The 16,107-nt window shown below is 35.8% G+C and overlaps 1 long non-coding RNA gene across 1 annotated transcript; it reads left to right on the forward strand.

The window, feature by feature from the left end:
* The first annotated feature begins 12,530 nt into the window (after positions 1–12,530).
* Positions 12,531–15,824, forward strand: LOC121232284 (uncharacterized). Its single transcript, XR_005930677.1, has 2 exons — positions 12,531–12,652; positions 15,423–15,824. It is a non-coding gene; the product is annotated as an uncharacterized lncRNA (long non-coding RNA).
* Positions 15,825–16,107: the final 283 nt, after the last annotated feature.

Below are 16,107 nucleotides of genomic sequence, written 5' to 3' on the forward strand. Positions count from 1 at the left end.
GGTAATGGGTTAGGCCGTGGTCAGAAAACCCCGGGCAGAGGTGTTGGTCATACTGAGGTGAGGCAACTGACTTTAGTTTATGCTGCAAGTCACCGAGAGGATAGAGATGTTTCGAACGTTATCACAGGTATGTTCTTTTTTTATAATGTACATTATCCTGTACTGATAGATATAGGATCCACTCACTCCTATATAACTTGTACTGTGTCCAAAAACTTGGGTATATTGGTTGAGAGCACTACAAGTGAGGTGATTATACTGAGTCCGCTGAGACAATCGGTAAGGGTAAATAAGTTGTTTAGAGACGTTCTTTTAAAGGTTCAAGGGGCTAATTTTCTAGCTGATCTGATGGAACTGCCTTTCGGAGAATTTAATTTGATACTGGGAATAGATTGGTTAGTTAAACACCGAGTGAACTTGGATTGTGCCACAAAAAGGGTTGTATTGAGAACTGAGAAGGATAGTGAGGTAGCCGTAATTGGGGAACGTCAGAACTACTTATCGAATGTGATTTCTGCATTAAGGGCGAAAAAGTTAGTTTGTCAGTGTTTCAGATTATAGAGAATCTTTGGTTGAGGATATCAGGACGGTTAATGGCTTCCAGACATATTTCTTGAAGAGCTACCTGGGTTATCTCTGAATTGTGAAGTAGAGTTCGGGATTGAGCTTCTTACTGGTACAGTTTCGGTATCCATCGCTCTCTATAAAATGGCACCAAAAGAGCTTATGGAGCTTAAGGCTCAGATTCAAGAGTTACTGGATCGTGGGTTCATCCGCCCTAGTGTGTCTTTATAGGGAACACTAGTTCTATTCGTGAAAAAGAAGGATGGATCCATGAGTATGTGTATTGACTATCGATAATTGAACAAGTTGACAATCAAGAATAAGTATCCTTTACCTAGGATAGATGATCTGTTTGAACAGTTCCGAGGGGCTTCAGTTTTCTCCAAAGTTGATCTTCGATCAGGATATCATCTGTTGAGGGTTAAGGAGACTGATGTGCACAAGACAACATTTAGGACCCAATACGGTCATTACGAGTTCCTAGTGATGCCATTTGGACTAATGAATGCACCAACAACTTTCATTGATCTGATGAACCGAGTGTTCCAGCCCTATTTGGATCAGTTCGTAGTAGTATTTATTGATGACATACTGGTGTATTTGAGGACTGAGGATGAACATGATAAATACTTGAGAGTGGTTCTATAGGTTTTGCGAGAGAAACAACTGTATGCCAAGTTCAATAAATGTGAGTACTGGTTACGTGAAGTAGCGTTTCTCAGACATGTGGTTTCTGCTGAGGGGATTAGAGTTGATCCTCAAAATATTGAGGCTGTCTTGGATTGGAAGCAGCCTAAGATTATATCTGAGATTCGCAGTTTTCGAGGATTGGTAGGGTATTATCGATGATTTGTAGATGATTTTTCATTGATTGCAGCACCCTTGACTAAGCTCAAAACTACATTGACTGAGGCCCCTGTTTTGATACAGCCAGAGTCTGGGAAAGAGTTTACTGTCTACAGTGATGCATCACATGTCGGTTTGGGATGTGTGTTGATGTAGGATGGTAAGGTGGTAGCATATGCATCTCGTCAGCTTAAGACACATGAGACAAATTATCCAACACATGAGGCAAATTATCCAACGCATGACTTGGAGTTGGTCACCGTGGTATTTGCACTAAAAATTTAGAGGCATTATTTGTACGGTAAGAAGTGCATTATCTACTCGGATCATAAGAGCCTCAAGTATCTCCTCACTCAGAAGGAGTTAAATCTTAGGCAACGATGGATTAAGCTGTTTAAGGACTACGACTGTACGATCGAATACCACCCTAGTAAGGCCAATGTGGTGGCCGACGCACTGAACCGTAAGGTTATGATTGATTTGAGGGTGATGTTAGCTCACCTCAGTTTATTTGATGACGGAAGTCTGCTAGCTGAGCTTCAAATTAAGCCTACGTGGATTGAGTAGATTAAGGGTAAGAAATTGAAAGATGAATCGTTGGGTCTTCATTTTCAGCAGGTTGAGAGTGGGTTTATTGAGGACTTTGGACTGAATAGCAAAGGGGTACTCTGTTTCTGTGGGAGAATCTGTGTACCGAAAGACACTAAATTGAGGCGGTTGATACTGAGAGAGGTGGATAGTAGTCCCTATGCTATGCATCCTGGCGGAAATAAGATGTATGAGACCTGCGTGAGTTATACTGGTGGCGAATACTTAAGTGAGAGGTTACCGATTTTGTGGGTAAATGTCTGACTTGCTAGTAGGTTAAGGCTGAGAATCAGCTACCTTCAGGGTTGTTGCAGCCAATTAAGATTCCGCTTTAGAAGTAGGAATGAATGATTATGGATTTCGTTAGTGGGTTACCCCTTACACCCATTAAGAAGGATTCAGTGTGGGTCACAGTGGATCGGTTGACCAAGTCGGCCCGCTTCATACCGGTTCGTGCTGACTACTCTCTGTAGAAGTTTGCTAAGCTGTATGCGTCTGAGATAGTGAGACTACATGGGGTATCGGTTTTGATCATTTTTTATAGGGATCCTCGCTTCACGTTTCAGTTCTGAAAGAAACTACATGAAGCTCTGGGTACAAGGTTGTACTTCAGTACTACGTTCCATTCTTAAATTGATAGTCAATCTGAGAGGGTGATTCAGATACTAGAGGACATGTTGAGGAGTTGCGTGATTGATTTCTGAGGCAGTTGGGAGGATTACTTACTGCTAGCAGAGTTTGCTTATAACAACAACTATCAGTCTAGCATACAGATAGCACCTTACGAGACATTATATGGTCCTAGGTGTCTTGGGCGAGCGATGTGTTCTAGGCCCTGAACTAGTTTCTGATACAAAGGATAAAGTTAGGTTGATTTGGGATCGGCTGAAAGCAGCATCAGAAAGGCAGAAGTCTTATGTGAATCTGAAGCGTCGCGAGATTGGGTATTCTGGCGGGGACTTCATTTTTCTTAAAGTCTCCCCTTGGAAGAAGGTACTGAGGTTTGGTCGTAAGGGCAAGTGGAGCCCTAGGTTTATTGGGCTTTTCTGCATACTGAAATGAGTGGGACCAGTTACCTACCAATTAGAGCTACCTCTAGAGTTAGACCAGATTCAAGATATATTCCACGTATCGATGTTAAGGTACTACCGCTCTGATCCCACTCATATTGTTCCTGTTAAAGAGATCGAGTTTAGGTTAGATCTGACCTTTGAAGAAGAGCCAGTTCAAATTTTGGATTGTAATGTAAAGGTTCTGAGAAGAAAATCCATTCCATTGGTTAAGGTTTTATGACATAATCATAGCACTGAGGAGGCCATGTGGGAGCCTGAGGATGCAATGCGTCAGCAGTATCCTCATCTGCTCTGATCAGGTAAAATTTCGAGGTCGAAATTTTTGTTTTAGGGGGGTAGAGTTGTAACGACCCAAAAATTTATATTTTTGATTCTGTTAAAATGTAACACAAAATATCTATCAGCTTTAGTAGTTATGTATTCTGGGTGTGTGTGTGTGAGGTCCCAAGTTCAAGTTTTAGCTTGGGAAAATTTTGGTATTTTTCTGAATGAAGCCTTAACTGGGTTCAATAGGCTTATAATTGATTGTTTGCAAAATGCTAATAGAATAGGCCTACTGGTCCGGTGGTTTAGAGGAGTGTTAGTATGGTTGAGGTTGGTGTTTGAATCCCTGCGTGTGCAAAGGGGATAATTTTCGCTATTGGTTTTGGCAAGAGTTTGAGTTAATGTGGATTCTGAGTAGTTGGATGTAGTAAAGAGTCAGGTGGAGAGATCTTAGGAGTGAATTAGAGGATGTTGGGGTTCATCCAAAAATCTGATTTTTATGTTTTTATTTTGTATTTCGAAACTCCTAAAATTTTTCCCTCTTTCTTCTAACGTCAATTTCATTACTCCCTTGCTGAAATCTGCTCCTTTTTCCTCTTTTGATCTTTGTTTCATTTTCTTCCCCATCTCATCATTTTTTTCTTTTCATTTCCCTTGCTATTAACTCGTTTGGTTTTGTACGACGTCGGCATGTTCGGTAAGTATTGGGTTTTGCTTAAGCATTGATGTTTTTAGACTAAGTGTTGATGAAGGATTGTTTTGTCGTTTTCGTTAGGTGAAGGTCAGTAACATGTTGGTGTGCCACAATAATTAGAGTGTTAAGAATTTCAGTTCATTGAAGGCAAGTGCGTGTTAGCACTAGCTGATTCGGTGAGTTTTTGTAGTGTTATAATTCCGATTCAAGTTTTGTATATCTCTAAAATCATAATTGGATTATCAATTTTTAGGTTTTGAAGCGCTTGGAGTTGGTATAACTTCAAACAAAAACTAGGTATGTACTCATTTGCACAGAAAACGAGGTTTCAGTGAAAGCCAAAAACTTTACTATCGACGCCACACGGGTATGTGGTCACCCGTGTGGTAGGCCGTGTGCCCTAACAATGGCATGTGATCGGCGAGGCCAGGCTGTGCTCATCAGACGCGGCCATGTGATGGCCAGGTAGGCCGTGTGCGAGACACGGGCTCGACCTATTTGGACCGTGTGGACCACACTGGCATATGGGCTTACACGAGTAAGCCACACAGACGTGTGAGATTCTGGGCCAGACCGTGTGATCCATACGGCCAAGGCCAATTCAAGCCATGTGGGCCACATGGGCATGTTGGCCTACACGGGCAGACAACATTGGCGTGTGAGCCCATTTTCACTGATTTGTTGCCAAGGTTGCACGGGTCGCCTAAGATGACTATGAATCTACTATAGGGTCGGTAAGCTTACCTAGACCCCTAACTGAATGAAATGACTATATAACTAATTTATATGTATACATGTTATCAGCATGATGATGTTTCACTAAACTAATATTGTATGTACTGTTGCCATATTATAGCATGTCATAATTGTATGTTGCATAGCATTGGGTTGGGGGTTGATATTGTTCGGAGGAAGTGTACTAAAAGACTTCAAGCCTAATTTATTGGCAGCTCAGCTACAAATTACTATCTAGTGTCACACTCGGTATTTCTTGGAGTGTAGGGATAAATGGGTTGATTATATCTCCACATGGAGCGTAGGGTTGGACGGAGATGGTGTGTAGAGGCTGGATGGGTAAGATTTCTGTGACTGCATATCTGTTACTACTACTGATACTTTAATGGACTAAAGCCTTACTGCATGACTGTTTTTGTACTGAGATGGGCTAAGGCCCAAAATGGACTGATCCTGGTACTGAAAAGGGTTTGAGTCGAGACTATGATTATCTAGTTGCTGTCTGTTCATTTGTATGAGAATTACACACTAAGTTTACGTAAACTCACCCCTTCTGTTTAATCTGTAAGGTAATCCCCAGATATAGGTGGGTCGGTACAGCGGAGGACTCAATGGTGGTCACACGACTTCATTTACACTGTTTATTTTCTATTCATGATTTTACTTTTATTTGGGAGTATTTTGCTGTAGTTATGGCCTTTATGAATTTTGGTTTAAATTTGGATTTATACGGTTTTATGATTTAAATTTGCTAGTGATAGGTAAAACTCAAGTTTTCAAATGAAATTGATGTTTTATCAAAATATCATGAACACACAAACTGTTTAAAAGCTTCTGCAATGAAAAACGTTTTGGAAATTGACATAAGATAATAAAAAAGGGGTTAAATAGAAAAAGGGATTTTGCAACGACATATTTTCGAAAAGTACTACCATGTGACATCTTCAGATTCGACCATAACATCTAGGCCAGGTTTAGGGTGTTACAGGAGGTCATACACTATTCTGATATAACGTATGATGATTGAACAACATGCCGAGGAAAGGGTAAGCTATTTCAATATTCGTGACATGTAATTACTTTGTATATCTTACTCAAAACGTGTTAGAATTTAACCATGTTATTAATTGTGTAGTTCATCTGGATGCCCTATTAGAGACCAAAAATTGCAATTGTTATTCCCTCGTTTGCCCATATTCACTCACACTTATGGTGCATTAACGCACCCATTATTAATTTCCAGACAGTGGAGTAGTATAACGAGGATCGAGTACTCCGGTAGTCTGGTTGTATACAGTATATCCCGACTCTGCCAATGCAATTGGGGAAGATCCACGAGATTAACAAGAGAGGAAAAATAGAAATAATTAGGTGTTGTACATCAACAATATATTGCAGTGTGGGACAACCGAATGACATGAAGACTTCAGATGAATATTTATTTCAATTTGCAACCCTCGTCAGAGTACATACAGTGGTATTCCAATACAGGAAAACCATATTTATTTAGTGGGAATCGATTATAGTGCCTTTGCACATACACCAACTTGGGACAGCCGAGCCAGAGCCCGAGCCTGAATCCGAACTAGAGCCAGAGTCTGAGCCCAAGCGGTCTCATACATATTCTAGAGATAGTTCTTATTTTCTAGAGTTGTGGGTCGGTGACTATTTCTCAGGCTCGTCAAGACACAAATATCATTCAAAGTTTGATATCTTTAGCTCACTACCATCATAGTACTCCACTCCTTCCAGCCTGACCTATATCCACTATAGTACTCTACTCCTCCCGACTCAAGTTCATCGATGGCGTTTGGCGCATATGATTTTTCTTCTTTGTTTTGCACATTCTTACGTGCAGGTGAAGAGAATGTTGATCGTCGTGATCACCCGCAACGTGAACGTCAACCTCCACAAAAATATACATCTAGGACCACACCATCAAACCATCAATTTTAGGGGTTTTTACAATTTAAATAGTCTTGTTTGTATTTATTTAATTATAGTAAAATATAAATGCAAAAATACAAACTTTGTAATTTAAATTAGATTAATTGCAATAATTTTAGACAAACTTTGTATTCATTTAATTGAAATTTATTGCAACACTAGAACTTGGAATAAACTTTATAATTTAAATTAGATGAATTGCAACATTAAAACGAGGAAGAAACTTTGTAATATAAATTAGATACATTAGAGTAAATTAGCTCAATTCCTACTTGATCACGATGATTGTCCAATATGGTAGTTTCGTTTTGGGCATTTACTCTGGTTATGACCAGCTAATCTGCATACGCCATAAAGCTTCCCGTTAGATTTCTCCCTAATGTCCAGTTCATTATAGATTCTGGATGATTGTGGACGGCCTTTCTGATTCTTATGCAACCCTTTGTTTGGGACAAGCTCGAAAGTCGTCGGAAGTACCTCCTGTGTAGATAGGTCAAGCAGGACGAGGGACTATTCTCCCAGACACGCAATGTGTACTTAAAGGTGTACACCTCATCGATAAATTATTCAACATTGAGTGTGACTTTAGCACAAGCTGCCACAATATGTGCATAGAGATAATGAAGTGTCTGGAACCTCCTGCAGTCGCACCGTCTATTTCGGAGATCAACTTTATAGGACCTAGGTGGTATACCGAGTCAACGACCGATGGTCTCTGTAACTCAAAATGTTTCAAGACGTCATGAATATATTTCTACATTCACCAACCTCGCATTCCTATGGTTTGCAACCATTACATCCCATACATCTTCGACAAACACGTGTCTCACCACTATCTGGTTGACTTGTTGTTTCCCCATTCTTGGCAACAAGGTAGCCAGCCTGTAGAACATAGTCGAGAACACAGATGAAATTGAAAGATGTCGTGTTTTTATGAATATGGAGTTAACCCCTCCACCAAGTTAGTGGTCATATAACCATAGCGAAAGCCCTCGTTGAAAATTTGAGCCCATTGCCACGGCTATATGGTACCCAACCACAGTTGGAAAGGTGTGTTCATTTCACCCTCTATGCCACTCTCAAGTCTAGTCATCTTTTGCCAAAAATGTGTGGCTCTAGCTCGTAGATTAGGTATGTATTAAGAAAAGATAAGTTATAGTCTCGTCCTAAAACATTAAAACATATATTAAAAAGATAAGGTCATCCTTTACCCATTCTCACAACTTGTCTCCACCAGTTTGCTTTCTTATAATCTCGGGAAAAGTTACACGTGATGTACCGAATATAGTAAACGGCTCTCCATGGTACATCAGAATGCCTAATTGTGGCAATTAATCATTTCTTTTTATCGAATATGATGCAAATGTTATCGTTACTAATAACATACCTCTGTAAGTTCGTAAAGAAAAATTCTCATGCTTCCATATTCTCCTTATACACAATGACAAACGTTATCGGGAACATGCTCTTATTCCCATTTGTCGTATAGCTAGGTCCCATCTATTTGCACAAACGGCTTGCAGTGGAGAAATGCATGCACGCATGAATCAAACGTCCAGAACATCTGTTGAAAAATTATTTTCTCGATTTTTGTTGGTCATTCGAGCCATAATAAGGTCGTGTCTGCAACTCAATCATAGTTTCTGACATGTACTCTCGCATAGCGGCTATCCACCCTTGTAATTCATTGTACGATGCATCAAAATCTCCGTACAATTGCTCAATTGCCATCTGTCTAGCTATACATGCCTTTCGATATGATACTCGATACGAGAATCGTGCCTCATTTTAACAATTAGTACCAGAACTTTAATGGTCAGCATGTCTTTCACCATTGACATGATGCATTATAGATAGTTTTGGAATCAAGTTTCTGGTGATCTTCTATCATACGTGTTGAAGTGCATGTGTGAGGTCCAACAAATTTTTGTATATCCCATATCTGTGACTTTTGGATAAATGCGACTCGTACCCGCCAATTGCAACCTTTTGTCGACCTCCAAAACTCCCCAATATATAATGTCGGTTTGGACACGACGACTTTGTAGTCTTTTGACATATTCAAGCTATATCGCTTAATGACAAATATACAATCTTCCTTACTTTCGAATCCCTGGCCCACCAACAATTCTTCAGGATTGGAATCTACGGCTAGCCAATGAACAGGTAGTATATCAAGATACTACAGGAACTCGGCTGCATGCGCTACATCGGGGTCTATGAGCGACATGTGTGCCTCGAGATTATTGTGTATCACGATACGTCAAATCTGGTTCTCGACTGAAGATGCGTTAACATTTCCATCGTCATTCACGCCTTTGTCGTCAATATCATCTAGGATTTTGTCTACATCGAGATCACTATCATTATCGACCTCGTGATTAGAAGCATCACTACTACTGCATCTATCATTACCAACCACATCAGTCTCGGATGCAGCATTAAGATCGATGTCGCTCCTAAGTACAGTCGATTGACTATCAACGTACGATATCAGAACCGCCATACATGACTCTTGAGCTCTATGTTCTTCACCTAATGGAGTGAGATCTTCAGTTGTCTCCACAACAACTAACTCAACAAATAACTGGATCGATGCATTTTGGTCGCTCCGGTTCCCACAATAAAGAGTGACCATTGTCTCCACGTCTTTATTGTCTACAAGTTCCATCTCGGTGAATTTGATGGGATCTGTCAAAACTGGAAACTTGTGGAAAAGTTTTGAGATCCTTCTCCCACAATGTCTAACAATTTTTGCACTAATCCTTTCCTTCATATCATCAAACGAGACATTTCTATTAAATCTCATTGTTATCTGTTGGCGACATTCAAATATACATCCAACTATTGTTGTCAAAATTAATCCATCGAAATAAACGCATATGAAAAACTGATTATCCATCTTCAATACTAAATCTGTTAAAAAATAAACAAAAATTCTCAATACAATTTTAAACAACAAAAAAATTATTTAAATAAAAAATTTAATGAAAAAAAAGATCAACATTATATCAATATGCAAAACTTTTGATTCATAAGCTTAGATTTTGTCAGTTCTCATTTCGGACATGTACAACCATATTTACTCATTTTTTTCACATTCTCTACCCTCTAATGTTTACCTTATCTTTACATTTAACCACTTAAACTCATTTCTACGTTTTCTTCCATCTCCGATTCTGTATCTTCCTTCGGGAAATTCTCTATATTAAATTCTGAATTCTCTTCAAATTCATATTCTACAATCCAATTTGAAAATTCCTCAGGATCTTTTTCCTCTTCAATCTTTATAACGGGTATTGAATTTATAAATTATATTGGTAATTTCCTAACAACTAATTTATTCATCCATGGCATGTCAAAGACATTTTGCTTCCCAATCAACTTTCGTGAACTTACACTTTCACTTGCTATTTTCCTTGTTCCATAAGAAATTTTAAACTTCACAACATATATAACTATATTCCAATAGGTTTGTGGTACCAATGTTAAAGTTAGTCTAAAATGATTTGATACTCCTATTCTATTAATGTCCCTCTAAGGTTAAGCATTGCAATTTATTCTTTCTAATCAGTTCATGACCCTTCCATAACACTTCTTGCATCTTTTGATTTACGGTAATAAGATGTTAAGCAATGTTTTCTTCTGGTTTCATTCTATAATCTTGCAATTCTCTTATCATCTTATCAACTTTCTCCCTTTGTACTGAAGTTGTTATCTCTTCAGGCAATATTAGATTTATTTCCATTTTTACCAATATCTATGACGGAATTTTTTTTTCTAATTTTAGTATTTATTTATTTTCCTCTGGTGTCATCACTAACTAACAATTAATTTATAATAGTTATTAAAAAATAACTTTAAAATAAATTAAAAATAATAATAAAAGATTACATTCATAACCTAACAAATCACAATAAACATTAAACTAAACAAACAATTTATAATAGTTACTAACAAAATAACTTTAAAATAAATTAAAAACAATATAAAACTAACAATAAAAAATTACACCATACTAACAAAATAAATTATCCTCATCATAATCCCTTCTATTTAAAAAAAAAACCTTATCCTTTTTTTTTCTTCTCCTTTCTTCCTTCCTTCTCTCTCTCTTCTTTTCCATTGCTGCTTTTTTTTAAACCGTTTCTCTTCTTCTTCTCTACAAGGGAGACTATGGTTATAAGGTCCCCCAAATCTCCGGTGCCGCTTTTCAAGGAGTGATCACCAATGCTGTTTGTCAATGAGGCATGACTGGTGCCGCCTACCTATGTGGCACCACCCCTTTTATATTTTTGTATTTTATGTCATATTCCTATGTTTTAAAACCAAGTTTATACCAAACCTGTCATTTTGGGTGTCGCCAATTAGTATGGCACAACCTTTTAAACAATTGATTTTTTTACTAAAAAATATTCATTGTCAGGAAAAAATAGGGTGGTGTCGCCTATGCACCAGGGGCGAAGCCGAAATTTTTTTTAAGGGGGACGAAATAAAATTTTAATTTTAAATAATCTATATTTTTATAATTTTTAAAAGATTAAATTAAATTTTCATAATTTTAGGGGGCTAAATTGTAATTTTATCTTTATTAATTTAAAATTTTAAAATTTTCTAAAGGGCCAAAACAAAATTTTCTATTTTAGAGGGGGTCGAGGCCCCTACTAGCCCCTCTAAATTTGCCTCTGCTATGGACCACCATCTACCCCACAGATACCCCATTTGGTATATAATTGATCATGCATACTGTTTTGGATTTTAATTTATTATTTTACATTATTGGTGTTAAAAAGCCTAAAATGTGGTTTTGAACCCATAGCTTTTGGGTTTGGAAAAAACATTTCTGGAGTAAAATATTATTTTTTTAACTCTCATTTATAATCCAATGCATGTTATGTAATATTTACACTAGATATATGATTATGGTCATATTAAAACTTATTTCAAATATATAACATTATATATTTGAATTTGTAAAAATTATTTTTTAATATTAAAAATAGAGTTTATGTATTTTACAAACAAATTATATTAATTGCTTAAAAGTCATTATATTAGATTAGAGGAGTTTTATACATGTTTTACTGGAGGCGGAGAAATCTAGTTTAGTGGGTGATTAACTTTAGAAGAAATCAGTTATGCTCTTTTTGTGGATGAAAGGTCTCAAGGCGCCAGGTTCGAATGGGGTGCTCTCACTATAGCAAATTAAGCTTTTAGCGGTGTTTTAGTGGCATTTGAATCGAAAATGTCGCAAAGGTTGAACTTTTAACGACGATTGTATTGAAAAAGCCACAAATATATGCCGTTAGTGGCGCTAACTGAAAAATGCCGCAATAAGTCGTTATATAGTGGCGTAGTGGAAATAACACCACAAATAGTACATCAAATGGGAGCAACGTTAGCGGCGTTTTTCCCATAAACACCGCAAAAGGTAAATCAATATCAACATTTTTGTATAAACGCTACTAAAGATAAAGCAATAGCGATATTTTGCCCATAAACACCGCAAAATTTTTTAATTTTTATTGAAACGGTGTCTTTTTGATAGTCGGATCCCTAACCTTTATTCCCCAAATCATTTTCCCTAAATCCCTAACTTAATTTTTTCTCAAATTCCCTAACTTTGAAAAAAGGCTGAAAATTAAAATCTCTGCAATATTCAAATGAACTCAGCTCGTTGTTGAAGGGTCAACGCTTTACCCTTCTCTCCACTTTTACCTTTGCCTTCAAAGTACTAAGCTACAAAATCAGTATAGTGAAATTCCCAAACAAAATCAATAAAATATAAGCATTTTAAAGGTGGGTTTATATATATCTATATCTATATCTATATCTATATCTATATCTATCTGTGTGGCCATCTCTTATCTCTTCTTAGCGGTTACTCTCACCCATTTCAAAGAACCAACCTTCCCTCTCCCCAATTCCTTTTCATTTCAAGGTAATCTAATTAACTATTTTCTTTTCTTTTTTGGATTTTGTTTTCTAAATTTTAGTTTTAATTCTTGATTTTTTCTGTTCTTCATTTCTGAAATTTTGCTAGAACCAAAGTTCCATTGTTTGATATGTTTATTTTGTTGCTCAGGGTTTTTTTCCCCTTAATTTTTTTTTTACATATTTTCTTTGTTAATTCTTTTGATTTTAGTTAAGTTAGAGCTGAATTTGTTGTTGTTTTTAATCTAATTGTACCAATGTTTGATTCCTTTTTCACATTTAGTATTGAAATTCTCCTCTTTCTAGTTTCTAGGGATTTGATGTTCTTGTTAGATTAATTTAATTTAATTTTCTTAAACATGAATCTAATTATTGATATAACATCATATCTTTATATATTACTTTCATATATAATTATATTTATGTAATTTTAAAATAAAATGATAGATTTATTTTTTAAATACGCACAATTAAAATAAAATTAAGATTTCATATATACATTTACACGACACCACAAGCATAACGATGTTTAATTTTAAAATTTATTCTGTCATAAAATTTTAAATTTAATTTATATTCTTTAATTAAATACTCAAATACCTAGAAATTAATAATTATAATATTAAAAAAATAATTTAATAAATTTAAATACACTAAAAATATCAAATTAATTTAACCTTTCCAAACCAAATGATATTGAAAGATAAAGAAAAAGAAATCTTGTAAGCAAAAGCCAAATAGAGCTTTCCTTCCTTCCTTCATTCATCAGTTATATAACATGGCAGTAACACAACAAAGCTAGTTAAAATACTTTCATTTCACTATATATATATACATACAAACACATACACAAACCAAGCAACCATGGATACAATGAACCATGGCTGCTTTATTCTAATAATAAAAACCCAAATACATCATATATTATTTAAATCAGCTTACATAATATGCTTAGTTTTTTTTTTCTCATTTACAATTGCAAGGGTTGCAAGTGCAGTTATCTCCACATTTGCAGTTATCTCAACAAGTGCAATTAACAAAGTAATATCATGACATTTTTTTAGCAGTTATCTCATTTCACTATTCCTGTTTTAGCAGTTATATGACATTTTTTTAACTATTCTTATTATAAGGGATCCGTACAAAAGAAGTATCCAATAGGCTTATTTGAATTGCCTAATTAAACAACTCCATTTTAAGCTCTCCTTAATTGCATTTGTAAATACCTCTTATTACTTACATGTTTTAATTTAATTGAATTAAAATTTGAAATTGTTTGTTTATTTGATTTGGTTGTGGTAAATATATTACTTTTATGTTCTAATTAGAAATAGAGAATTAGAAAACAACTGAATTAGATACTTGATATATATTATCTATTTTAGTACAATGACATGATTTAGATCTATTTAAAACACTTAAGTAACCGTAATTTATTGTCAACTTTAGACTTCAAGAACTACAAAATGGATAAGAGTTGGATGGATTTGTCAAGGGTAAGCAACGACTATCGAAATGGAGTACAAACTTTTCTAAATTTTGCATTTCAAAATGCAAGCCAAGAGAATATGATTCTTTGCTCGTGTAAAAAGTGTGACAACAGCAATTGGCATATTCGTGAAGTTGTCTATGAACATCTAATTGTTGATGGCTTTATTTAGGGGTATAAAAAATGGTTTTTCCATAGAGAGTGTACAACTCGTAGAACCTCTTCAACGATTAATCTGGCTTATCCTCATAATGCTCACCATCAGTCTTTTAGAGAATATGGCATGGAGGGTATGTTGCGGGATGCATTTAATATGCACAATCATGGTTTGTAATCGTTTTCACCTGAAATTATTGCATCGATGATTGTGATATTGGTAGAAATACTTTTATCGAAATGGGAAGAAGTGCTGATCAAGAACCAAATGGATAAGAGGAAAGGTTCTACAAGTTACTTAATAAAATGAACGAATAATTTTATGAGGGATCGAAATTTTCAAAACTATCCTGCATTCGTCTTTTTCACTTAAAATATTTGGGAGGGTGGACCGAAAACTCTTTTATGGTGTTGTTAGAGTTTTTGAGAGATATGTCTCCATTTACAAAAATCTCTCATTCATGCAAAGATATGAAGAAACTGATAAAGGATTTAGGCCTTGGATACAACAAAATTCATAGTTGCCAAAATGACTACATGTTGTATTAGGGTGATCGAAAAAACCAACAGTTTTGTCATATTTGTAGTAAATCCCATTGGATGAATAAGAATGTAGAAGATATGAATGAGGATGAAGGTAAGGCACAGTTAAGAAATAAGCCAATAAAGATTTTGTGATATTTTCCACTAATAACAACGATTCAAAGGTTTTTCATGTCATCAAAGACAGCCGAGTCTATAAGATGACATCATGATGAACGAACCGATGATGGATTATTAAGGCATTGTGCAGATTCTTTAGCTTGGAAATCATTTGAAAGTAAATTTCCAAGCTTTACAAGCGGTCCTCGGAATGTTAGGCTTAGGCTAACATCTGATGGATTTAATCCTTTTAAAATCATGAGTATTTTGTACAGTACTTAGCCTGTAGTACTTGTTCCTTATAATTTTCCTCCATGGATTTGCATGAAACAAATTTCTTTTATCTTATCTATGATTATCCCTAGAGAAAAAGGTCTCGAGAATGATATTGACATTTATATGCAACCACTTATTGAAGAGTTGAAATAGTTATGGGTGTGTGTTGAAACATATGATGTCTTAAGAAAAGAGAACTTTTATTTACGTGCAGCTTTGTTGTGGACTATTAATGATTTCTCGACTTATACCAATTTATCTGGTTGGAGTACCAAAGGACGTTATGCTTGTCTTTGTTGTGCTAAGCAAACATGTTCGAAGTGGTTATATAATGGGAAGAAGTTCTCTTATATAGGGCATCATCGGTGGTTAGATAAAAATCATAGATTTAGATTTCAGAGGACACTATTTGATGGTACTGAAGAGTTCAGAGAAGCTCATGAGCAAACCAATAGATCTAAAATCTTGTTCATGTTAAAAGATATCAATTTCAGTTATAGAAAGATGAATCAACCACCCAACACACAAACAAAGAAAAGATCGAGGAAGACGTATGTTGGCAATGTTGACTGACAGAGTGATGATGAATCTGATAAAGATGATGATTCTAATGAGGCGGACTTGTGGAAAAAAAGAAGTATTTTTTTTAGTTTCCTTATTGGGAGCATCACATTTTGCGACACAATCTTGATGTCATGCATATTGAAAAAGGAGCGGAGCAAACTAGTCAAGCCTCAGAGAAACACTGGATTTGATTCTTGTTCCTTATCCTTTTAATTTTATTATTGTTGTTATGAACATATCTATGAATATTTGTAATGTTAATATGTTTAATTTAATTAATATGACTTAAATTTAATTCGTGTTAGGTCGATTGCATTTCGTCTACTTGAGTTATT

Source organism: Gossypium hirsutum, chromosome A07 (assembly GCF_007990345.1).
Source record: "Gossypium hirsutum isolate 1008001.06 chromosome A07, Gossypium_hirsutum_v2.1, whole genome shotgun sequence".
Taxonomy (NCBI): Eukaryota; Viridiplantae; Streptophyta; class Magnoliopsida; order Malvales; family Malvaceae; genus Gossypium; species Gossypium hirsutum.